The sequence below is a fragment of the Sarcophilus harrisii genome, chromosome 1 (genome assembly GCF_902635505.1).
Source record: "Sarcophilus harrisii chromosome 1, mSarHar1.11, whole genome shotgun sequence".
NCBI lineage: Eukaryota > Metazoa > Chordata > Mammalia > Dasyuromorphia > Dasyuridae > Sarcophilus > Sarcophilus harrisii.
The window spans coordinates 471994001-472021818 of record NC_045426.1 but is presented as its reverse complement, the minus strand read 5'-3'; the positions used below and the strand labels follow the sequence as shown (position 1 = coordinate 472021818).

The 27818-nt window shown below is 32.5% G+C and overlaps 1 pseudogene; it reads right to left on the bottom strand.

Annotated features, from left to right (window-relative positions):
* Window positions 1-469: 469 nt before the first annotated feature.
* Window positions 470-27489, bottom strand: LOC100919581 (annotated as a pseudogene).
* Window positions 27490-27818: the final 329 nt, after the last annotated feature.

Below are 27818 nucleotides of genomic sequence, written 5' to 3'. Positions count from 1 at the left end.
AAACAAACTTGGTTGAGTTTTTTTGTTTTTTTTTTAATCCTGACTTGTAGAAAGACCAATTTAATATGAAAAAAGAAGACAACTTAAAGACCCACTCTTTCTATTGTCTAATGACATAATTTTCAGTAAAATGAATGCTTTCCAATTAAAACCATCCTATCTATTACATAAAATCTTTTGGATGAAGCATCTATAATGAGACAATGTGGAACGAGGCATTGGTATGGTCATAGTTTTCATTTTACAGTCTTTCTGAGAGTGAAAGATTATACTTTTCCCAGACAATAAGAGACAATCAATAGGTTCAAAGAATTGGGGGGGGAATTAATGTTGGAGGTGACTAAATCTTCCTCCTCTCTACCACACCAAGAAATAAAAATGAACTCTTCATCTTAACTTTAGGGTTGATTAAGGTGATCATGTCTCTTCAGGAAACCAGTTGCCCAAATGGGAATCAGAAGTCATAATCTTAGGCATTGAATTTGTGCTTCAACAGATCCACATCAGCTTCAACCATGTTTTTCAGCAGTTCATCAAAAGTGACAGTAGATTTCCAGTTTAGTTTTTGTTTTGCTTTAGTACAATCTCCTTGCAGAAAGTCCACTTCAATTGGCCTGTAATAGTTATAATTACTTGTAATAATACTTGTAATACTTGCACTAGATCTACAGTCACATGGATCTTGCCAGTCATCTTACATCAATCCACCTCACTCTTATACTTTCCTTCCTACACAATAATTTTCCCAATGTAAAAAAAAATGTTTTAACTAAAAATTCAGGAACATTGTGGACTTCATCAGTTGCAACAGCAAAGTTTTGGCTCATCAGCCTAAGGATTAGCTGCATACTCTCAACAGTGTCCTTGGTATGGCCCCAATTTTGCTTGGGATCCAGATTCCCCAAACCGAAACTCTCCAATTGTCCATGGTGAATCTCAACTACAGATTGGCTAATTTTTACAGTTACAAAATTAATCCCAGGGATTCTCATGTTTGAAAAAAATACCATTCACAACAAACAGGTTGGAGGCCTTGAAGAAATTCACCAAAATTCAGTAAGCATAGTTTTGCTGCTCCAAATGGTGAGAGAAGATTAAAAGGGTTAGTTTTCTTTTACTGTATTTCTTGTACTTTTCCATAAAGTTTACTTGTTAAGACTTGGTAGAACTTCACAGCCCACAAGTCTTCCTTGAATCAAGAAGCTGTAGAGTGGGCTTCTTACTAGTAGATTTCTTCAAGTTTCACATCATTATCTTCAAGTATTTTCAGTGAGAGCTGCATAATATAATTTTATATTTCCTTCAATATGAATCTGGGGGTTCTTAAAGAGATAGCCAATCCACTGGCATTGAAGGAATATAATTGAGGTATAATTCCATAGATCTTATCACCACCTCCCAAGAAGAATTCATCCAAATACAAACCATCCTGGTCAATGATACCAATGATAAGAACATCTTCTTGGAATTGTCCATCTTGCCACCATTTCCTCCTTGGTGACTGAGATAGCATCCCAATTTGGTACCTTATTTCCTCAAGGTTGGAATGCAGTACGAGTCCAGAAGCAGAAAGAATCTAACCTGTGTGATTCCTGTGGGAGTGGAGGGTTGAAAAGCCTGGAGAAGTAGGAGGAACAGGACAAAGAAAAGGAGGGGGCAAAGAGGGAACAGGGGGCAAAGAGGGAACAGGGGGCAAAGAGGGAGAAAGGAATTCAGGATGCCTACACTGCCACAATCACAGAGCTGGGTTAACAAACAGACATTGACTGAGAAAATCTAAGAATGTAGGTCAGAACCTTTTCTGCAACATATGAATCTTAAAGAAATTGGCTAAAAGAGGAGATTGAATTAGGGAGGCCAGTAAAATTAACTTTTTCTCCTATTTTTCTCCTTTCCCTTACTCCAATCTTTAAAAAAGAGTTAATAGTTATTATATGTGAATTCACTCAAAAGCAATACCTAGATAATATGTGACAGTTTTATCCTCCCTCTGCGAATGTCTTCATCAATTGAAGTTTCAAATAGGAGTCATGGGAAAGAAGAAGTAGGTTACTTTTAGATGAATTTTTAGAGTGGAATGAATCAATTGCACTTGACCATTTTGTAAGAATAGTATTGTGAGATGAGTAGTTAATTAGCTTTGTGTTAAGTCAATTGTTTCTCTCACCATGTTCTTGCAATTGATTCATCTACCTTCCAAAGGAATATCAACTCTAATTACATTTGGTAAAAGGGGATTTTCAAAGAGGATATCTTTCCCTTTCTCTTCATGTGGGTCAATTTTGTTTAATGTGTATTTGAGGTGTAAAATAATAGGGCTTGTTTAAAGAGACTCATGTTTCTAAGTCACTGAATTATTCACCTGGTGACTCTCTAAAGGGCAAATTCAAAACAGAAAGGTCAGGGCAATTTTAGGAAAACATCAGTTTTCATAAGTCAGCTCAATAAGAAAGGTTGTTTACTGAACTGAGAAAGAATAAGAACAGATGAATACAAAATAAATGGTATAAGTAGAAAAATGATATCAGGTTGGAATTTACATACACTGACTGTAAAGCAGTCAGGAAAAACAAAAGGTGGGGTGAATATATTAATGTCGATATAGAATTATCATAGTCATTTATTAGAAGTGATATATCATAATTTTCATTTCAACCAAAATTTTCTTCCAAACTTTAGTCTTGTTTTCCCTTAATGGGACTTTCTATTTTATCTATGAATACCTTATCTTAATAAGCATATAATAAATATATCCTAAAATTGTTTTTGTTTTTATTTATTATTATAAAGAACTGACTTTAAAAACATGTGAAATAAGTCAGTGTTGGTACAATAGAGTTGGATGACTTAGTTTCCCTATCTTGGCTTGCCAAGTATTGTGTATTCCTGAGCAAATCAGATTAATTCTCTGCAGCCAGATGAATTTTCTCATCTTTAAAATAACACTAGTAGATGATGGCTTAAAGGATAGAATACTGATCTGGAGTTGGTAAGACTTGAGTTCAAATTTAGCCTGAGACACTAAGTTGTATAATCATAAGCAAGCCACTTGCCTGAAAAAAAAATAAGAAGAAAATGGTAAACTACTGCATTATCTTTGCCAGGAAAAGCCCAAATTGGGTCACAAAGAATCATTCATGACTGAAATGGCTAAATAACAAAAATGACAAAATTGGAATAGATGGCCTATAAAGTTCCTTCAAGTTGTAAATATAGAATCCTATGCCCGATGGTATGTCCTTTCTACTTTTAGTTTCCAAATGTGTCTATGCCTAAAACTAACCAGATCACCTATACTGTATAGAATACACATAATCCTAGAAACTTAATACTGATTAAGCATCTTCAACAGGGTGTGTTTCAAAACTCTTTTAAGGGCTTGTGGGGTGGTGTTAACCTGAAGTCACACTGTTGATTTTTTTTTCCTTTATGACCTATCTGATTTTTCAATAAAATTGCATCTGCAAACTAAAAGTAATAGCTACATCTTGTTTAGTCACAGGACTTAAATAGTTACTACTGATATCCTTAATAAATTCATGTAAAAAGTCAGAGATTAGAGAGAATATAACCTAAAGCTAACCAAGATAAATGTTAAAATTCTAGAGTTAACATATATATTACAGGTAAATTCACTTATTAATTTAAAGTGCTAGAATTCCAGTGACTAAAACTTCTGTAACATACAAAAGGTGGCATGAGTAATCATAGTTATTAACATCATCTTCATCATCATCTTCTTCTTCTCCTTTTCCTCCTCATTTTTTTCTTTTTCTTCTCCTTCTCTCCCTCCTCCATCTCTTCCTTCTCCTTTTTATAGTGGTATGTTTATTTATTTTTAATATACATTACTTTATGAAACATGTTGGGAAGGAAAATCAGAGCAAAAAAGAAAAAACCTTGGGAGACATAAAAAGAAAAGGAAGTGAACATAGTATGTTTTGATTTACATTCAGTCTCCTCAATTATTTTTTTTTCTGGATGCAGATGGTATTTTCTGTCCAAAGTCTCTTGAGATTGCTTTGGATTGGAACTACAGAGAAGAACAAAATCTTTCATAGTTCATCATCACAGATTTCTGCTGTTATTGTATACAATGTATTGCTGGTTCTGATTTTTTCACTTAGCATCAGTTCATGTAAAACTTTCCAGACCATTGTAAAATCAGCTTGTTCACCAATTTTATAAAACAATAATATTCCATTACCTTCATGCACCACAACTTGTTCAGCCATTCCCCAATTGATAGGCAACTGCTCCTTTTACAATTCTTTGCTAACACTAAAAGGGCTGCAACAAACATTTTTGCACATGTGGGTCCTTTTCCCTCCTTTATGATCTCCTTGGGTTACAGACCCAATAATGGCACTGCTGGGTCAAAAGGTACATACACTTTTACTACCCTTTAGGCATAGTTATAGATTGCTCTCCAGAATGATTGAATCATTTCACAATGCCAACAATAATGCATGTGTTCCATTTTTCTCATATCCCCTTCAATATTTCTCATTATTTTTCCTGTCATTTTAGGCAATCTGTGAGGTATAAGATGGAACTTCAGCATTGTATTAATTTACATTTTTCTAATCAATAGTGATTTAGAACATTTTTTCATATAACAAGAAATGCCTTTAATTTCCTCATTGTTTGTTCACGTCCTTTGAAGATTTATCAATTGGGGAATAATTTGTATTCTTCTAAATTTGATATAGTTCTTTATATAGTTTAGAAATGAGACCTTTATCACAAATGCTGTCTGTTAAGATTTATTCCCAACTTTGTACTTCCCTTTTAATCTTGTTTCTGTTGATTTTGTTTGTGCAAAAACTTTTCCATTTAATGTAATCTAAGTTGTCCATTTGGCCTTTCATAAGTTCTCTAGGTATTCTTTGGTCATAAATTCCTCCCTTCTCCAAAGATCTTATTAGTAAATCATCCCTCGTTCTCCTAATTTGTTTATGGTATCAACCCTCGTGCCTAAAGCATGTATCCATTTTGAACTTATTTTGGTATGGGGTGTGAGATGTAGGTCTATGGTATGTTTATGATATATTATTTTCCAGTTTTCTCAGCAAATTTGTCATATAGTGAGTTCCTATTCCAGAAGCTGGAGTTTGGAGATTTATCAAATATGAGATTGCTATAGGCCTTGATTATTGGGTTGTATGTATCTAATCTATTCCACTGATGAACCATTCAATTTCTTACCAAATGGTTTTGATTACTGCTGCTTTATAATACTGTTTTAGGTTTAGTACTGCTAAATCACCATCCTTTGCATTTTTCCATTAATTTCCTTGATACTCTTGACCTTTTGTTCTTACACATGAATTTTATTATTAATTTTTCTACTTCTATAAAATAATGTTTTGATAGTTTGATCTTCATGGCACTAAAAAGTAGCTCAATCTGGGCAGAATTGTCATTTTTATATTAGGTTGGCCTAGCCATGAGCAATTGATATTTTTCCAGTTGTTTGGATCTGATTTTATTTCTGTGAGAAGTGTTTTGTAATTGTGTTCATATAGTTCTTGGGTTTGTCTTGGCAATTAAACCCCCAAGTATTTTATGTTGTCTTTAGTAATTTTAAATTGGATTTATCTTTCTATCTCTTGCTAATGGGCATTGTCAGTAATATATAGAAATGATGATGATTTGTGTGAATTTATTTTATATTCTGCAAGTCTGCTAAAGCTGTAAATTTTTTCCAGTAGATTTTTGGATTTTCTAGGATTCTCTATGTATATCACCATATCTTCTGCAAAGAGTTTTATTTCCTCATTGCCTATCCTAATTCCTTTAATTTATCTTTCTTTTCTATTGGTAAAACCAACATTTCCAGGACAAAGTTGAATAATAGTCATGATAATGAGCATCCTTTTTTCCCCCTGATCTACTTGACAATTCATACAGTCTTTCTCCATTACAAATAATGCTTGCTAAAGGTTTTAGATAGCTATTATTTATTATTTTAAGGAAAGCTCCTCTTTATCCTTTTGCTCTCTGGTGTTTTTTTTTTTTTTGTTTGTTTGTTTGTTTGGTTTTTTTTAGGAATGGATGATGTATTTTGTCAAAAGCTCTTTTGGCATCTATTGAGATTATCATATAATTTCTGTTAGTTTTGTTATTGATATAGTTAATTAGGGAAATAGATTTACTCATATTGAATTAGCCCTGCATTCCTGGTATAAATCCAACCTGGTCATAGTATAATATCCTGTTGATAGTTTCTGCAATCTCTTTGCTAAAATTTTATTTAAAATTTTGGTATCAATATTCATTAGTGAGATTGGTCTCTGATTTTCTTTCACTTTTTTGACCTTTCCTGATTTAGGCAACGGTGCCATATTTGTATCATAGAATAAATTTGGGTATACTCCTCCTTTATGTATTTTTCCAAATAGTTTACATAGTACTGGTATTAATTGTTCAAAAAATGTTTAGTATAATTCACCTGTAAATCCATTCTGCCCTAGAGATTTTTACTTAGAGAATTCATTAATGGCTTTATCAATTTTTTTTTCTAAAATGGGACTATTGAAATATTATATTTCCTCTTCTGTAACCTGGGCAATTTATATTTTTATAAATATTCATCCATTTTGGTTAAATTGTCAGACTTGCTGCCATAGAGTTGAGCAAAATAGTTCCTAATTAGTGTTTTAATTTCTCTTTCACTGGTGGTAAGTTCACCCCTTTCATTTTTGATGTTGGGGATTTGGATTTCTTACTTTGCTTTTTCTGGTCAAGTTAACAAAAATTTAATATATTTTGTTAGTTTTTTCATAAAGCTATCTCTTAATTTTGTTTATTCATTCAATAGATTTCTTTGCTTTTATTTTATTACTCTCTCCTTAGATTTTCAAAATTTCTAATTTGGTATTTAATTGGAGCTTTTTAATTTGTTATTTTGAGCTCCTCTTTCCCTATTTTGTTTATGTAGCTATATAGAGTTACAAAATTTTCCCTAAGAATTGCTTTGGCTGTATCCCATACTTTTGGTATGTTTTCTCATTGTTATAATTTTCTTGAATGGAATTCTATATTGTTTCTTATTTGTTATTTGGCCCACTCTTTTTTTTTTGTTTTTTGTTTTTTGTTTTTTAGAATCCACCTTCTTCTTCTTCTCCTCGCCCTCCTCATTTTGTTCCTGCTCTTCATTCTTCTTCTGTTGTCCCTGGTTCTGGAAATCTCCCAATCCCCAACTCTGATAAATGAACTCTCTGCCTTCTGATAAGTCTCAATTAAAATTATGCTTTCAAAGGAGTCTTTGCCAACCCCTCTTAATTCTAGTGCCTTCTCTATCTTTTCCTAGAGATAGCCTGCTTTGTATATATAAGTTTGTATGTTCTCTCCTCTTAGAATTAAAGCTCCATGAGGGAAAGGGGTATCTTTTCTGTTTTTTTCCTATTCCCACTGTTTAGCATAGTATCTGAAATATTGTAGATAGTGAATAAATATTTATTGATTATCATCAGTTTGATACTGTCCTGTACATAGAATTGTTGACTTGCAATCAAGGAAAATCTGAGTTCAAATACTACCTTATATACTTTTATCAGCTATATGACCTTGGCCACGTCAATTATTGTCATCTGTACTCTATTTTCCAGTCCATAAAGTTGAGAACAATAATAGTTGCCATATAGGTTTGTGATGAGAATCAAATAATGTCATATTTGTAAAGTATTTTACAAATCTTAAAGTGTTTGCCAAAATTATATTCAGAACTTGTGACTTCATCAATGGAGGGCACACACACCAGTCACTAAAAATTGATATTATTTATAAATCATGTACATGTAGCACTATTCTAATTTATTGTATTCATTATAGAGCACACACAAAATACAAATTAAAATGGATGATACAGTCCAATAAATCAATTAAATCAATAATTATTAAGTACTTACTATGTGCCAAGCAAGCACTTTGTCTAAGCATTGTGGCTATAGCTAATGAAATGAAAGACAGTCCATGCCCTCAAAGAGTTTGTGATCTATAGGTAGAGATAAGACATAAAAGGCAGGGAAGGGTGGAAACCTCATTGTGTGGCACTTAATGTGCAGGCATCTTGTGCATGAAGTTGAAACTAGGCAGGGGAAGAAGAATGAGCTGGGTCTAGTTTCTGCTTTTTATACAGAAAAGCATTGAGAAGAATTTGGTACTCAACACTCAGCCTTCTAGAAGGTTGGGGAAGCTGAGGGAGATAGTATCAATCAAGATTTCAGCAAGAAATGTGATGAATTTGGAAGCAATGAGTTTATACTGGAAGGGGTAACTATGGAGCTGAACCCATGTAGAGTAACAAATAAAATAACAAACTGAATAACATTTTTAAAAATATTTTCATCAATAACACAAAATCGTTATATTCATCTGAAAAAATAATAATTTAATATATTTTAGTAGAGATGGTAATGCTATTTTAATAGTAGAAATGTACACATGTTTTTGTTTCAAACTTTTGAGATAATCTTTCCAATCAACCTAACATGACAGCCATCATTTTGCAGCAAGAGAAAGATACCTCCTCTTGGAATGTGAGTATTGCTATTTGTACCTAATCCAATGCTAACCAATAAACCCTCATTTAATACCTATAATGTCAGGCACTGTACTAAACACTGGGTATACAAAAGAGGGTATTCTAAAGCAACTCACAACCTAACAAAGGAATCATCAAGCAAACAAATATACATAGTTGATTTGTGTATATGACAAATAGAAAATAACTGATAGAAAGATTGAAAGATGCTGGGCAAGACTTCCTACAGAAAATGGGTTTTCGATTGTTACTTGGTGGAAGTCTAAGAAGCTAGGAAATAGAGATGAAAAGAGAGAACATTCCAGCCCTAGGAAACAGCCGGAGAAAATATCCTGTCATACCAAAGTCTGATTTCAAGTTTAAGTTATTTTGATTCTTGGTTTTAATGACTGTTACAGCTGCAAAATATATTTAGATACTAATGGAAAAAGAGTTAGATGCAAATGGGAAAAATATACTACTGGATGCATTTATTAATCAAGTTACTCAAGTTCCATCCCATCCTCAATTATGTAAAAGTTTTTTTTTTTTTTTCCTGAAATCTGACTAGTAAATTTCCATCTTTATTGATATCTATAAAGTGTTATAGTATTTTTAACAAAGGGACTACTAATTAATGAAGTCTTCAATTGGAAGATTTTTCATGCAGGTTATAAAATAATTTCCATATGTTTTAAGTATGCTTATATGGGAGAATGTTAAAGGTAATATTTTATTCATAAAAGCTTAGTTTCAAAATATGATGGCATCATAATATCATTAGCTAATATCACAAGGGAAAATATAGATAGAGGGAAAGGTACATTATTAATGAGAATGCATATAAATCCATACTTAAATAACCTTGAAAATTTTTAATTTTAGGCTACTTTCATCATATCTGGTTAGATCTTCATTCCTTATACCTCATAATGTAGCTTACAGAGAGCTCATAGTTAAACTGGAAAAATAAACTGAGCCTTTTTTATAGCTTTCATTCACTTATAATCACATCATAAATATTGTCTTCAATTTGCAAGGTGCAGTTTGCTTGTTTGATTTGATATGAATCTTTTTAAGCCACTAGTTAATTGTGTTAGGTTAATTGTTAATTGTGAGACTATTTGTTCATTTGTTCAGTCATATTTGACTCTTCATGACCTCACGGACCAAAGCACATGAGGCTCTTCTATCTCTACTATTTCTCAAAGTCTGTTAACACTATGTATCTATTTAATCCTCTGCCATCCCTTTCTTCTTTTGATTTCAGTCTTTAATAACATCAGAATCTTTTCCAATGAGTTCTGTGTTCCCACTATGTGGATGAAATTTTTAGGTATCAACTTCAGTATTTGTCTTTCCAATAAATAGTCTGAATTAAAGTATTTACTTTAAGTATTTACTGATTTGATCAGTAAATTCCCCAATGGATTTTCAAAAGTCTTCTTCAGCAGCATTCAAAAATTATTGCTCCATTTCTCATTTTTCCTTATACCTCAAGTCTCACAGTCATACATTAGTATTGGAAAACCCATAATTTTGACTATACAGACCTTTGTTAGCAAGATAATGTCTCTGATTTGCCATAGATTTCCCTCTATGGAACAAGCATCTTTTATTTTCATGGCTAATTACGTGTAAATTAGATATATGTCATCAGGCTCACAATAACTTCAATATGGCATTAAAACCACATAAAAAGTAAAATGCCCACTCTGTTTATCTCTATGGTTGAACGCTTCATTCATATTCTTCCTATCATATTTTGTATGACAGCTGACCATCTGACAAATGGATCAAATAAAAGTATTAATGTCCATTTGTATATTGAGAATTAGTAAGGCTCAAGTCTTTCTTGTTCTCTTTTTTCCATAAAATATAAAAAGAAGTCCTAACATTTTTTTCCTCATCCCCAAGATCATCTTTTATACCCTTGTGTAAGTATACCCCTTTGGAAACTCATAGTACAAGGAACTCCTGGTGCTAACAAATCAGATCAATAATGCTCTACAATCTGAAGTTTTAAGGATTTTCTTAGGACATTAAAAGATTAGTGATTGCTCAGGATCATACAGAATCAGTATTTTACAGAGTAAAGATTTTACCTCAGATTTTCCCTACTCCAATATCAGCCCTTATTCATTTCGCTATGCTGCTTTGCAGTTCATTAATAACAGGTCTAACATCTGTTGAGATCTAATGGTCCACACCTTCTATTCTTGTGATTTGATGTCCCCAAGCTCCCTTTTTCCTCTCAATTTTCTTCTGTCTGTGCTTGAATAGCACAGTTGTTGCATTCATTCCTAATGAGGCAGAACTCAATTCTGTCCTAAAAAAACTAGACTTTAATGGTTACTTATAGTCGGTCACACTGAAGTTGCTTGACCTTGGATATTGCTGTAAACTAGTACAGAATCTGAAGTTCTGCTGACTAGAGTTACTTAAACAAAAAATAGGCTACACACATAATTTGCCTCACCTGGGTGAGTTGATCATAAATAATGTCCATCAATTTTTTATTTGACAAATGCTCTGATAGCGTCTTTATTTCTAGGTATCTCAGAGTCTAGGAATTCTGGGATCATCTTGGTTTTTGTGTAGTTAGTATTTTACATTCTGTGGCCTCCATCATTTATTTAATTAGTAGCTTCATTTTCCTTTTTAGTGTTGAGCATAGTAATATCTTCCATATCCAGCCCTGACATCTAGGGAGTACTAGTTAAACTGGAAAAATATCCAGATAATACTTTATAAACTAGAAAATTTTATTATTATTAATTATTATTTATTATTATTTTGGGAAGTAGAGTTGTGCTGGAGTCAACACTAATTGGCACAGGAGAGCTGACAGTTAAATTTTCAATGTGAGAATTTAGAAGTCAGAAATTGGCAAATGCTGTGAATCAGGGCTGGATTTATAATTTTGTTGATTTCTAGATTTACAAAAATGATTGGAAAATCATAGATTAAATTTGAAAGTATATCATGCTTTCTTTATTTTCTAGAGAACTGGTTGTTAAAAAACAACATTGTAATAATTATAAGTATTATCCTACTTAAGCATTACAATGTTGCTGGGAACACATTGCACTTATCATTTCCATATTATAGATAAAGAAATGTATGTGGAAGTATTTTTTCTAAGATTAAGCAATTAGGAAATGACAGTCATTAAATAACATTTATTTTAGCCAACTGAAATGTTTATTCCCAATGATTTTTTTGTTTTGTTTTGTTTTTGCTAATAGTTATTTACTATTGAAGGTTCTAACAATTTTGTACTTATGTTCACTTTTTATTCATTTCCTTATAACTGAATATTCAGCATTTTCTCCCATATATTTTGTGAAATTACTGCCTCACTCAACACTTTTCTTTCCCCCTTTTTTGATAAGGTTATTTATCTTTATGAATGACTCTTCTCCTTGAATATTAGATAAAACATATTAGAACCTAAAGCACAAAGTCAAAAGCAACAAAAAACACTACTAGAAATTTCTTTTTATCCACCATCTATGCATGTATAATATGACCTTAAAACTAGATAAATATCCAAACAATATTTCAAATTGCCATTGAATTCTTTTGTTCAGTTGTTTCAGTCATATCTAACTTCATTTGCGGTTTTCTTGGCAGAAATCCTGGAAAAGGATTTTCTTCTCCAGCTCATTTTGTGCATAAGGAAACTAATGCAACCAGGGTTAAGTGACTTGCCAAAGTTTATACAACTAGTAAGTATCTGATTTGAACTCAGGTATTCCTACTCCTAGACCTAGCACTCTATCTACTATGTCACCTACATTCCACATTGTAAGTCTTGCTCTGTGACAAAATAAATAACTCCTTTAAGCTTTATTTATTTTCTTTTTCTTGTAATATAAAATGATGGTAAATTATCAAGAAGTATAATGGCCCTAGAGCTCTAGGAAGAAAACCAATGCTTGAATGAAAGGATGTGATGAATTTATAAAGATCCCAAGCAACATGAGCACAATTCAAAATACATTTATTATTTGAGGGAAACAGTTTTTCAGCTTTTATAAGACATATAATTATTGGAGCAATCTGTCTTCCAACTCCCTCATACACATGATATACACACAGTAGTATTAATTGGAATTGCTCTTTCCCTGACATAGCCTACATAAGAAAATTGGCCTGGTACTATATGGGTATGATGTACTTAAATCCTCTCACATAAAAATAGCTCTGTTGAATTAAAGGAGAACAAATTAACTTACCTAAAAATTAATTTGCTTCTATTCTTTCATCTGTACAAGTGCATCCAAATCTTATTGTTTGTTCAGATTTTCTATGACTTCATTGCACCGAAGAATTTTTAATGCATGATTTCAAATATTGTACACCATATATACCTGTTGCCTTGGAATTAAAAGGACAAATGATTTATTCCATATGTCACAACCAGTATTTGTCAGAGAAAGGACTGTAACCAAGGCCTTCTTAATGCTGAGGCTACCTCTTTCTTTAAAAAAAAAAATAGCTTTTTATTTTTCAAAATAAATTCAAAGGTAGTTATCAATACCCACTCTTATAAAACCTTGTGTTCTCAATTTTTCTTCCTCCCTCCCTCCCAACTCTGTTTCCCAGACAGCAAGTAATCCAATATAAGTTATATATGTGTAAATCTTCTAAACATATTTCCACATATATCATGCTGGGTAGGATAAATCAGATTAAAAGGGGGAAAGTGAGAAAGAAAAACAATCAAACAAAGAACAACAACAAAGGTGAAATTACTATGTTGTGATCCACATGCATCATCCTCTCTGAATGCAGATCGCTCTTTCTATCACAAATCTATTGGAATTGCCTTGAATCATCTCATTTTTGAAAAGAGCCAAGTCCAATGTGGTTGATCATCACATAATCTTGGGATGTCTTGATTCTACTCACTTCACTCAGCATCAATTCATGTAAGTCTTTCCAGCATTTTCTGAAATCATCCTGCACATCATTTGTATAGAACAGTAATATTCCATTACATTCATGTATCATAACTTATTCAGCTATTCCCCAAAGAATGGGCATCCACTCAAGTAAAGTTCCTTATCACAATAAAAAGGGCTGCTACAAAAAATTTTTCTGCATGAGGGTTCTTTTCCTTTTTCATGATCTCTTTGGGATACAGACACAATAGAAACACTGCTGGATCAAGGAGTATACATAGTTTGAATAGTTTGAGAGCCCTTTGGGCATAATTCCAAAAGGCTCTCCAGAATGCTTGGATAGGCCTACTCTACCAACAATGTATTAGTATCCCAGTTTTCCCACATCCCCTCCAACATTTATCATTATTTATTTTTTCTCCTATCTTACCAATATGAGAGGTGTGAAGTGGTATCTCAGAATTGTCTTAATTTGCATTTCTTTAATCATCAGTGATTTAGAGCATTTTTGTCACCTGACTAGAAATGGCTTTAATTTGTTCATCTGAAAATGGTCTATTAATATGCTCTGAACATTTATCTTGCATGCATCTGAACAATGGCTTGTAGTCTTATAAATTTAAGTCAATTCTCTATATATTTTAGAAATGAGGCCTTTATCAAAAACACTGGACTTATTTTTTTTTTCTATTTTTGGCTTCCTTTCTCATCTTGGCTGTATTGATCTTCTCTGCACAAAGCTTTTTAATTTAATATAATCAAAATTGTCTATTTTGCTCTCTAGTTTTTTTTTTTTTTTTTGTTTTGTTTTTTTGTGGCCTTTCTTCTCCAAAGAATATTAATTCCTTCCTTATTCACAGATTTGAGAGGTAGGCAATTATCCCTTCTTCTACTGCTTTGCTTATAGCATCACCCTTTATGTCTAAATCATGAACCCATTTTGAGTTTATCTTTTAATAGGATATTAGGTGTTGGTCAATGCCTAGTTTCTGCCATATTATTTTCCCAGCAATTTTTGTCAGATAGTGAGTTCTTATTCCCAGAAGATTGGGTTTATTAAATACTAGAAACTATAGATATTGATTATTGTGTCTTGTGAATCTAATCTATTCCACTGACCCACGATACTATAGTACTAAATGGTTTTGATGATCACTGATTAATAATGGTTTTAGGTCTGGTAGAGTAGACAGTCCTTTGTATTTTTTATTAATTCCTTTGAAATTCTTGACCTTTTCTTCTTCCAGATGAATTTTTTTTTCTAACTCTATAAAGTAATTTCTTGACAGTTTGATTGGCATGGCACTGAATAGATTAATTTAAGTAGAATTGTCATTTTTATTATATTACCTCAGCCTAAGCATGAGCAATTGACATTCTTTCAACAGTTTAGAGCTAGCTTAATTTTTGTGAAAAATGTTTTGTAATTGTGTTAATATTGTTCTTGGCTTTGTCTTAGCAGATAGATTCCCAAATATTCTATATTATCTATAGCTATTTTAAATGGAATTTTTCTTTGTGTCCCTTGGACTTTTTTGGTAACATATAGAAATGCCAATGGCTTATATGAGTTTATTTTATGTCTTGCAACTTTGCTAAAGTTGTTCATTGTTTCTAGCAGATTTTAGCTGATTGTGTAGGATTCTCTAAGTATACCACATATCATTTTCAGTAAACGATAATTTTGTTTCCTCCTTATTTTTTCTTCAATTTCTTTTTCTTCTCTTATTGCTGAAGCTAACATTTCTAGTGAAATATCAAATTGTAGTGATGATAGTGGATAATCTTGCTTCCCCACTGATCTTATTAGGAATACTTCTAGTTTAATCCCATTAAATATAATCCTTGCTGATGTTTTTAGATGTTCCTTATTATTTTATTCCTATGCTCTTTAAGTTTTTAAACAGAAATTTGTGTTATATTTTGTCAAATGCTTTTTCTGTGTCAATTGATATAACCATGATTTCTGTTAGTTTGGTTATTGATATAGTCAATTATGCTAATAGTTTTCCTGATATTGAGCTACGCATTTCTGGTATAAATCCTAATTGGACAAAGTGTATTATCCTGCTGCCAAGTTTCTGTAATCTGTTCACTAATAGTTTGTTTAAGATTTTTGCATCAATATGAATTATTAGAGAAATTGGTTTATATTTTTCTTTATTTTGACCTTTCGTGATTTAGGTATCAGCACCATATGTGTGTCATAAAAGGAATTTTGTAGGGCTCCCTTTTCTCCTATTTTTCAAAATAGTTTTTATAGTATTAGATTTAATTTTTCTTTAAATGTTTGGTAGAATATACCTGCCCTTGGAGATTTTTTCTTAGGGATTTGGTTAATAGCTTGTTCAAATTCTTTTTCTAATTATTCTAGTCAGATTATCAAATCTGTAAAGGATAGGAAACTTGAAATATTATTGACATATTAAATGATAGAATTATGATCTAAAAAAAGAGACCCTGACATAGGCAAATTATAGGCAGTCTTAGAAAATAAAATTTTATAATAAGTAATGTAAAGGCCTACAGTTGTCATAAACAAAATCCCTTTTCCAAATACAACAAAATAAAAACATATAACAGAAATAATGTGAAAAAAATCTGGACTTTTTTTGGATTGTAGTCTCAAAATAAATCAATAGTATTGCAGTTCAAAGACTGTATAGAGAGTCAGAGTGCCCAAAACAGTAAAATAATATCCCTTTGGGATTCTGCCTAGAACAACTTATGTCTTTAGTGTTATGCCTATGTCTTCTGGATGACACATTTTAATAATATTGACAAATGAAAATTTTCCAGGGGAAAAAAGTGACTATTAACATTTGAAAAAATCTCAATACATAAATGTAGCCTTATATGGGAAGGATAGGGTACAGAACCCTTCATAGCTACTAGTTTGTCCTAAGTTTATTTAGGAATCATTAGGATAATCTATTGTGTTTGGTAGTGGTAATAGAGCTTAATCTCTGGATTATGAAAGGAGATTGGATTGAAAATTAATATTGCAATCAGAGTAAAGAAGTATAACCAGAACAGCAAGAAGAAAAGTGAAATGAAACAAAATGGGGATGTGAATGAGTGTCAGTTTGGCAGCTGTGAGAAAGTATTATGAGCTTGGGAACTTTAATGGTTTTCCTGTCAATATGGAATATTATCAAGGAAATCTTTGAAAACAAGTTCCCTGTGATCAGGGACTGCTCCCTTGTTGTCTTTCTCCAACAGGAAGCACAGGACCTGAAAGTTAGTAAATGTTTCTTAAACATATATTGAACGGAGAAAAGAAGTCTTAAGAGGTATGTAGGGAAAGATGATAGTTATCTTCAATTATTTGAAGGCTGCATATAGAGAAAAGAGATTAAACACACTTGCTATGGACCAAAAAAGAGAAAATTTAATATAGTGTGTTGAAGTTTCAGAGAGGCAGATTTCAACTCAATATAAGAAAAAAACTTTCTTATGTGTTTCAAAGTGAAATGTGGTAGGAGTCAGTCAAAAAGGATCAATGAAATGTTATATATATATATATATATATATATATATATATATATATATATATGTATGTATATATACAGAATTGGTTGAAATAGTGTTTGTATCATATGAACTTTTGAGGTTCTTTCCTGCTTTGGCATTTGCTCTCGAAAGTATGACTTTGCATACATGATTGACCTTTTTCGATCACTCCTTATTCCTTTTCATCTTCAATCTATTAACTCCTTTTATTCTGCCAACAAGTAAGGTTATATTCTGTCTAAAAAAGCAAAACAATCAAAAACAGAAAAACAGAACCAAAGCTTTTTTTTTGGAGGGAGATAACAAGAGCAATTCCATTAAACAATTACAGAGTTCTTTTTGCTTATGTGTGCTAATTCAATTAAAGGTAGACATATGACTCAGTAATGAAGGCCATGGACATTTTAAAATCATGTAATAATCTTTTGATTGGCACTTAAGCTTTGGTAACTGATGGTTTAGGAGGACTTTAAAAAAAAATCTTAGTAGGAGAAGCTAAGATGTCAGATTAAGACTCCAATTCTTCCCATATTTCCCTCCAAATAACTTTAAAATAATGCCTTGAATCAAATTTTGGGGTGTTGGACTCAACAAAAAGTTGGAGTAAGATATTTTTCAGGCTTAATAAAACATAAGAAGTAGGCAGAAGTGTATAACACCAGGGCATGATTTGATGAAAGTCTATCCAAAGCCTACACTTGGATCATAGCAGTAGCATAATATTTCATCAAACTACCAAGGTAGGAATCTAATGAGTTGAAGAGTACCAAAAAAGGGAGCTTTAATCCCATATCAGTAGAGTTGAGCCCTCCATTGGTTAAATCCATAACCAAGTATGTATATATACCTTTTGGCAACTATACAAAGGATTCAGCTACATATCTTGCACTTAGATTCTTGGATGTATTTTTTATTTTGTGAATCCTTTTCTAAATATGTGGCAAATCATCAGCCTCAAGATGACATATTTAAACTTAGAAGTGATCTTATGATTTTAACATTACAGGGGTCCATCAGGTCCATGTATTGGAATCTATTGCTTGCCAGGGAAGTTATTTCATTAAATATGAGTCCTGGGGCAGCTAGGTGGTGCAGTGGATAGAGTACTAGTCTTGAAGTCAGGAGGATCTGAGTTCAAATCTGGCCTCCACACTTAACACTTCTTAGCTGTGTGACCCTGGCAAATCACTTAACCCCAATTTTCTCTGCCAAAATATATATATATATATATATATATATATATATATATAAGTCCTAGCAGGATGAAGTAAAGTTATTTGAAAAATGGAAAGCAGACTGAAAAGTGGCCATTCTTATTAACTGTCCTAAAATGTTTTTTCTCTTAATGAAGTTTAAGTATCTAGCATTCTTAGAGTTCATAATATGTCATTATTCAAAGACTGAAATCTATTTTAACCTGTTTTGTAAATCAAATAAGTGAGTCATTTCTATATAGGAAATAGATACCTGTCCCATACCTTATTCTCAGTGTATATTTAACACCTTTGTATTCATCTCTCTTGAGGATCCTAGATATAAATGAAAGCTCAAATTCTGAATCATTTTCTTCTCCAGACCATCAAGATAGGAGTACAATAAACCAGAGTGTGAGAAAGGAATCTATACCCCATTTCAATAGAGAGTCAGTTTTCTTGGAACAGAGCCCTGCCTAGAAATTTACAAAATTTCTCATTTTTCCATTCTATTTCTGTACTTTGAACTTCACATTAAAGTCAGATTCTGCTACCCCCAGGATTGAGAGCCATTCTCCCAAACTTAAAAAAATTTTGTGTGGCTGTTTTCAGAGCTAATTGTAGGTGTCTGCATGTTTTTAAAAAAGTGTTTTTAAGGTAGGGTAATTCTAGTTGAGGAATAACTACCACTTTTCTTGCAAGTATTCTGATCTAGTACAGGGAAGTATAGCTGGTCTCCTGCAGTTGCATGTGCTGGCATTCCTCTCTGCTTAATACAAGGGTCTCTGCTTCCTGTTACCAACCACTAGTGCTCCTCTGCACTCTGAAACTGTTCCTAGACACTGTGTATAAGCATTAGAGTTACCAATGAGTGCTAACTCTACCCAGTTCCAACAAAGGGTTCTCTGTTATCTCTATCTGTGTAGTTTTCCTACTCTCTCACTATCTCTAGGCTTAGAGTTTATCATGTTGCTATTGCTGCTGCTATAGTCCATGTGTGGACTACAGGTAGACTTTCACCATCTTGGTGTTACAGGTTTCCCCTGATTACTTATTAAATTTTACTAGGCCAGAAAAAAATATCTTGCCCCAACTTTGTGTTGACTCTGATGCTCCAAAATTTGATTCAATGCATTATATTAAAGTTGCTTGGAGAGGAATGTTGGAAAACCTGGGCCCTAATTTACCATTTTGGCTCCACCTCCTAAACCCCCTCTTCCTTTTAAAAGGATCCTTTGTTCTTTGCCCTTAGCCCTAATCTATCACCTTCTCACTTTTGAATGTAAACTCCTTTGGGGCAGGCAATAACTATGTAATGAGAGGTGGAGATTCATGATGTGTAAATTCTGTACATCCAGTTAATGAGAAATCAGGGATAGGACTTGTGCTTCAGGATAGGAAATAAAATGCTGCCTTTAGATTTTTAAAACTGTGTCTACTCACCAAGACAATCATCCCTGCAAGAATATAAAATAAATATTTCTTTAATTAAAAAAAAAAAGTCCACTTGAACCCAAAAAGAGAAAATGGTTGGGGGAGGGAAGTTGTAGAAGAAATGTCCAGGTAACAATAAACCCATCAATGATTTCACCTTGACCTTATATTTATGTTCCTAATATTTAGCAATTCCATATTCATAATAAGCATTTAATAAATGCCTGTTAACTTCAATTGACTTCAAGCTGGCCCTCATTCTTTTTCTTTTTTTTAAGAAATAATATAATTTCTTTAATTTAAAACGTTTCTTTTTTTTTTTTTTGATATTTTAGTGACCTTATGCCCCTCTTCCTAGAGGTGACCATTTTTTTATCATTATTATAGCTTTATTGACAAAACATATGCATGGCTAATTTTTCAACATTGACCTTTGCAAAAACTTCTGTTCCAACTTTTCCCCTCCTTCCCTCCACCCCCTCCTTTAGATGGCAGGTAGTCCCATACATGTTAAATTTGTTAAAGTATGTTAAATATAATATATGTATACATATTTATACAATTGTCTTGCTACAAAAGAAAAATCAGATTTAAAAAGAAGGTAAAAATAACCTGGGAAGAAAAACAAAAATGCAAGCTAACAATAATAGAAATTTTTGGACAATTTAAAAAAAATAAATTTTTCCTTTCCATTCTAGCTAAACGGAGCTACTTGCTTTTTTTTTTTTTTAATATTCTTTGGCCTCTCTGGTTTCATGATTTTAACTCATGATTTAATTTTGTCTCAATGTCCCACTTTGCTTTGCTCTAATTTCCACCATTTGAATCCATAGCTATTCTTCATGGTCAAATCTAGCTCATGTCATCTGAATGAAGGGCTCTTCAATATATCAGCTAAAAAGATTTGTTCAATCTTATGCACTTTAATTTTTTTCATTGCAAATTTTTGCATTATACCCACATATGGACATCTCTTATGTTTCATGATACAGAATAAGCATTTGAAGAGAAAAGATTATTGTCTTAACTAATCTTGGGTTCCAAGTTAGTGTGCCATCTTACATCCTTAGTCACAAACTACATACTAGCTTAATGGTTTTAGTTCTTTGATTAAGATGAAGAGTTCTCAGCTGATAAAGGTATCTGAGTTGGAGTGAATTAATTTAAATGTAATAGACCAACTCAATTACCTCCTTTGCCCCTGGGGTCTATTTTCTTAAGGGCTAATATAATGCTTTTTGCATAAGAATATAATACATGTGTACTGAGGTGAGAAAATTCAAGTTACATAAGGAGTTTCATTTTTCAATCATTTTATAGGAGACTTGCATATGAATGCTCACAAGTATAAGACTCAGTTGACCAGAAATAACTGTTCCCATTAATAAAAGCTGTGATATGATAATAAATACATTTATGTAATCTGTGTCATATAGCACTTGTTTCTATATTCTAAAATAGTATATGGATGTGGCACATATTCACACTTCTATGACTTATTCTTTGAAAGCCTTGAGCTCTGTTATACAATATTTGAAATTACTCTGTATAAATATTCTTTATAAGAGGCCTTTGTTAAATTTTGATAACATTTGTTCATTGTGTCTAAAGACACAATTCCTTAAATTAAAAGAATAACTCAAATTGGAAGAATTTCAGACAGTCTAAGAGGGAAAATATTTGTTTTGTAATGACCCTTATGGATACCCAACCAAATTTAACATAGAGAAACCTTATTCTATTTGTACAGAGCCAAATATAGTGTTGATCACCAGTAAACAGATTAAATTTTTTAGATCATTGCAAAACTCCTCATCTTGTAGACTACTTGTAACCTACAAGAGTTTTTTTTCCCCCCAATTAGAAAAATGGAAGTTTTACTTATTCAATAATTTAGTTTTTACCTAAAATCCAATATATGTTTTCATATTTATACAATAATCTAGCTGCACAAAAAATCAAATCAAAAAGGAAAAAAAATAGAAAGAAAACAAAATGCAAACAAACAACAACAAAAAAAGTGAAATTGCTATATTGTAAGCCCCACTCAGTTCCCACAGTTCTCTCTCTGGGTGTAGATGGCTCTTTTTATCACAAGATCTATGGAATTGGCCTCAATCATTTCATTGTTGGAAAGAGTTAAATGCATTAGAATTGATCATTGATTGTATAATCTTATTATTGCTGTATATAAAGATCTCCTGATTCTGCTCATTTCACTTAGCATCAGTTCATCATTAGCATCATCCTGGCCTCTCTAAAATTATCCTGCTGTTTGTTTCTTATAGAAATATAATATTCTATAACATTCATATACCTTGACTTGTTCAGCCATTCTCCAGATTATGAGGATCATTTCAGGTTCAACAGACATTTTTACACATGTAAGTCTTTTTTCCTTTCTTTAAGATCTCGTCAGGATATAAGCCCAGTAGAAACACTGCTGGATTTAAAGGTATGGACAGTTTGGTAACTTTTTGAGCATAGTTCCAAATTACTCTCCAGAATGGCTGGATCCATTCACAATTCCAGTAAAAATGTATTAGTGTCCCAGTTTTCTCACCTCCTGTCCAATGTGTGTGAGATAATGACTGCCCTGGGGCTAGATGCTGAGCAGTGAGAGTTTCACTATCCCAAGCCAAATCCCACCCTGGGACTGTGAGTATTAGCAGTTGATGAGCAGTGAATGGATTTGCACTGGAAGTGTCTCTGCTCTGGGAAGCACAGTCCTGTTGGGGAAGTTCTATTGTCCCAGGCCGAACCCCCCACTGTGCTGATTAGAGGCTGCCCAGGCTGTGCCCTCTGCTGTGCAGGTTTGTAACTGCCCCCGCAAAAGCCCTGAACCCGCGGGATGTGGCTGCAGGGCTGCATTTCAGTATGCCTGAGTCACTTCTGGGTTTGAGTAGCTACAGCCAGATCTTGTTAGGTTTTGGCATTTTTTAGAGTACCCTCTGTTTTAGGCTTTAATTTCTCTGTCAGTTTACTTCTTTGTAATTAAGGCAGAGCAGTTAGCTTATAGGAGAGTGGTCTCTGTAACTTCTCTAGCCACAGGTCTGAGAGGTAAACTAGCTTATCTAGTTTTTTTAATAGTCTCATTCTTTATACCTAGATCATGAATTCATTTTGATTTTATCTTGGTTTATGGTGGTAAGTGTGGGTCAATGCCTGGTTTCTGCCATACTAATTTCGAATTTTTCCTGGAAGTTTTTGTAAAACATTGAATTCTTTTTCCAAAAGCTGCAGTCTTTGAATTTGTCTAACACTAGATTGCTATAGTTATTGACTGTTTTGTCCTGTGAACCTAACCTATTTCATTGATCAACTAGTCTATTTCTTAGCCAGTACAAAATGGTTTTGATGATTGTTGCCTTAGTTTTAGATTTGGTACAAATAGACCACCATCATTTGATTTTTTTTTTCATTAGTTCTCTTGAAATTCTTGACCTTTTGTTCTTCCAGATGAATATTGTTATTATTTTTTCTAGGTCATTAAAATAATTTTTGGTGAGTCTGATTGTTATAGCACTAAATAAATAGATTAGTTTAGGGAGTATTGTCATCTTTATTATATTCACTCAGCCTATCCAAGAGCACTTAATATGTTTCCAATTGTTTAGATCTGTTTATTTTAGTGGAAAATGCTTTGTAATTTTGCTCATATAACTCCTGATTTTCCCTTGCCAGATAGATTCCCAAATATTTTATATCACAGATGCTGTATCTCTTGAAATGGGATTTAGTTACTGATGTCTAAAGATGCTTATAAATTTTGTGGATTTATTTTGTATACTGCAACTTTGCTAAAGCTGTGGATTGTTTCTAATAGATTTTTAGTTAATTCTCTAGGGTTCTCTAAGTATACCATCTTATCATCTGTAAAGAGTGATAATTTGGTTTCCCCATTACTTAGTATAATTGCTTTAACCTCTTTTTTTTCTCTTATTGCCAAAGCTAACATTTCTAGTACAATACTGAATGGAAATGGTGATACTGGGCAATTTTGTTTCACCTTGATCTTAATTGGGAATGGTTTCAGTTTATCCACATTACATATGATGCTTACTAATGGTTGTAAGTAAATGCTACTTATTATTTTAAGGAAAAGTTTATTTATTCTTATACTCTCTAGTGCTTTTAATAGGAATGGGTGTGGATTTTATCAAATGCTTTTTCTGCATCTATTGAAATAATCATTTGCTTTTTGTTAATTTGGTTATTGATATAGTCCATTATGCTAATAGTTTTCTAATATTGAACCAGCCCTGCATTCCTGGTATAAATTCTAGTTGGTCTGGTGTATTATCCTGGGGATGATTTTCTGTAATTTCTTTGATAATATTTTAAAGATTTTTACATCAATATTTATTAGGGAGATTGGTTTTTAGTTTTCTTTTTGTTTTCATCCTCCCTCGTTTAGATATCAGTATATGTCTGTATCATAAAAAGAATTTGGTAGGATTCCTTCATTCCCTATTTTTTCAAATAGTTTATATAGACTTGGAGCTAATCGTTCTTCAAATGTTTGGTAGAATTCACATGTAAACCCATGTGGTCCTGGGGATTTTTTCTTAGGGAGTTCATTAATATAATTTTTCTATTTCTTTTTTTCTGAAATAGGACTATTTAGAAAATTTGTTTCTTCCTCCATTAATCTGGGCAATATATATTTTTGTAAATATTCATCCATTTCACTTAGGTTATCAAATTTATTGGAATAAAATTGGGGAAAGTAACTCCTAATAATTGCTCTGAATTCCTCTTTATTGGTAGAAATTTCTCCCTCCTCATTTTTAAGACTAACAATTTCATTTTCCTTATTCCTTTTTCTAATCAAATTTACTAAAGGTTTATCTATTTTGCTTTTTTTTTTCATAAAACCAAGTCTTAGTTTATTAATTCAATAGTTTTTTTTTAACTTTCAATTTTATTGATCTACCCTTTTATTTTTAGAATTTTAAGTTTAGTATTTGATTGGGGTGGGTTTAATTTGTTCTTTTTCTAGCTTTTTTATTTGCAAGCCCAATTCATTGATCTTCTGTTTCTCTGTTTTATGGAAGTAACCATACAGAAATAAAATTTTCACTTTATTACTGCTTTGGCTCCATCCCATATATTTTGGTATGTTGTCTCATTATTGTCATTCTCTTGTATGAGATTATTGATTATGTCTGTGATTTGCTCTTTCACTCATTCATTTTTTAGATGAGATTGTTTAGTTTCCAATTACTTTTTGGTCTATTTTCCCCTGGCTTTTTAATTGAATGTAATTTTTATTGCATTGTGATCTGAAAAAAAATGCATTTACTATTTCTACCTTTCTGCATTTGATTTTGAGGTCTTTATGCCCTAATATATGATCAATTTTGTATAGGTTCCACTAACTGCCAAGAAGAAAGTGTACTCCTTTCTGTCTCCATTCAATTTTCTGCAAAGATCTATCATACCTAAATTTTCTAGTATTCTATTTACCTCTTTAACTTCTTTTTTATTTATTTTGTGGTTTGATTGGTTGAGATCTCCCACAATTATAGTTTCGCTGTTTATTTCTTCTAGAAGTTCTCTTAACTTCTTCTTTAGGAATTTCCATGCTATACCACTTGGTGTATTGATATTGCTTCACTATCTATGGAACCTTTTAGCAAGATATAATTTCATTCCCTATCATTTTTACTTAGATCAATTTTTGCTTTTTCTTCATCTGAGATCAGGATGTCTACCACTGCTTTTTTATTTCACTTGAAGAATAAAAAGGTTCTGCTCCAAATTTTTACCTTTATTCTGTATGTATTACTCTGCCTTAAATGTGTTTCTTGTAAATAACATATTGTAGGATTCTGTCTTTAATCCAATCTGCTATTCACTTCTGCTTTATGAAAGAGTTCACCCCAGTCACATTTAGCGCTAAAACTACTAATTCTGTATTTCCTGCCATCTTATTATCCCCAGATTATATTTTCCCTTTCTTTTTCCCTTTTCCTTAGTCCCCAGTATTTAACTTAAGAGCAGTGCTTTTCTCAAGCAGTCCTCCCCTTTTCTAATATGTTTCTCCTACCATTTCTATTTTCCCTTCTATTTGGCCTACTCCTTCCCTTTTAGCCTTTCCCCTCCCTCTTTTCAATAAGATGAAAGAAGTTTTTATTTTAACCCAATATGTCTAATATTTTCTCTTTGAGCCAAATCTGATGAAAGTAACATTCACACAATGTTCACCCCCTGCCTTTTTCTTTCCCTCAAATGTAGTAAGTTTCCTTTGCCTCTTCCTGAGATATAATTTCCCTCATTTTACTTCTACTTTTCTTTTTCTTATACAAACCCCTTTCTACCTCTAGTTCCTTTTTTTATATTATAACAATAAAATCAAACTATACATACACTCTCTATATATACCCATAACAAAAATAAAGTTCTCAAGAATTATTTTTTACATTTTTATGCTACTATCAGTCCTATATTTAGAGGTCAAATTTTTGTGTAGCTCTGATCTTTTCATCAGAAATATATGGAATTCACCTATTTCATTGAAAGTCCATCTATTCCCTGGAAGAAAATGATCAGTTTAGTAGGACAGTTTATTCTTGGCTGCATTCCAAGTTCCTTTGACTTTCAGGGAATATCAGATTCCAGGCCCTTGATCCTTTAATGTGGAAGTTGCTAGATCCTGGGTGATCCTTACTGTGGCTCCTCAGTATTTGAGTTTTTGTTTTTTTTTTTTTTTTTTTTTTTTTTTTTCCTGGTTGCTTGTAATATTTTTGCCTTGGTATGATAGTTCTGAAATTTAGCCATGATAGTCCTTGGAGTTTTAATTTTGGGATCTCTTTCAGGAGGTTTTTGGTGAATTATTCCAATAGCAATTTTACATTGTGATTCTATGACATCAGGGCGTGAAGAATTTCTGAAAAATAGCATCCAGACTCTTTTTTTTCATCATGGTTTTCACGGACTCCAAAAATCCTTAGATTATGTCTCCTAGATCTATTTTCCAATTCAATTATTCTCCTAAGTAGGCATTTTACATTTTTTTCTAGTTTTTAATTTCTTTGGTTTTGCTTGACTGATTCTTGTTGTCTCATCGAGTCTTTCATTTCCATTTGTTCAATTCTGATTTTTATTGAATTATTTTTCAATTACTTTTTTTTTTACTTCTTTTTGTATTTATCCAATTGAGTTTTTAAATGAGAATTTTTTTTCCATTTCACAAATTCTATTTTTAAGGAGTTATTTTTTTTCCAATTCACAAATTCTGTTTTCCTGTGAGTTATTTTTTATTTATTTATTTATTTTTACTTTTTCCATTTCATAAATTCTGTTTTGCAGGGAATTGGCTTTTTTCCACTTTATCAAATCTATCTTTTAAAGAGTTATATGCCTTTTCTAAACCTTCTTGCTGAATTTTCCTTCTTTTTCCCCATTTTTTTTTCTAGTTCTCTTTTGAGATCCTTTTAAATTTCTTCTAGGATAGATTTGTATGGTGGGAACAAGTTATAGCACACTTTGCTTTTAGTCTTCTCAGAGTTTGAAATCTGTTCTTCTCTTTCACCATAAAAACTATCAATAGAGTTGCTTTGCCTTTTTACTCATTTTTTTTTTTAAGTTGGGATCTGCTTTTAAGGCAAGGAAGGTTTTCCAAGCTTCCTACACAGGCACCAGTGGGGCAGCAGCAGCTGTGCTGGGATTGTGTTGATTCATTACTGGTGCTGGGTGGGTGTGGCCAGGTCCTGTTTGACTCTAGCACTTTGGGGATCACTCTTTATTTTTTGCATTTCTCTTGGATGTTTTATATCTTCTCTGCTGATCTATTAGCTTGCAACCAGGACAGAGTAGACAACATTGTGATAGAGTCCTTCCTATAGATTCTCTACCACACAGAGTCTGCATCCTGCCCCATGTCTGCACAGAATGCATTGGCCTCCATGCGCTGCCTGCTTACCTACTTGTGCCTGGCCACCTCCCATGCCAAACAAAAACAGACCTTTTCTGGCGATCTTCAAAATTATCTTCTGCTGTTAATTTGCTTCACTCCCAATATTCATGGATTTTACCATAATTCAGAGGCTAATTTTAGAAATTAGTTGAAGGTCCAAAGAGAAGTTTAGAAATAAGTGTGTATCCTCTCCACCATCTTGGCTCTGCCCCCACCCATTCCTATTAAAAACATCAGATAATATAGGAATAAATGGATTTTTCCTTAAAATGACTAGTAGCATCTATTTAAAACATCAGCAATCATCATATGTAATAGGG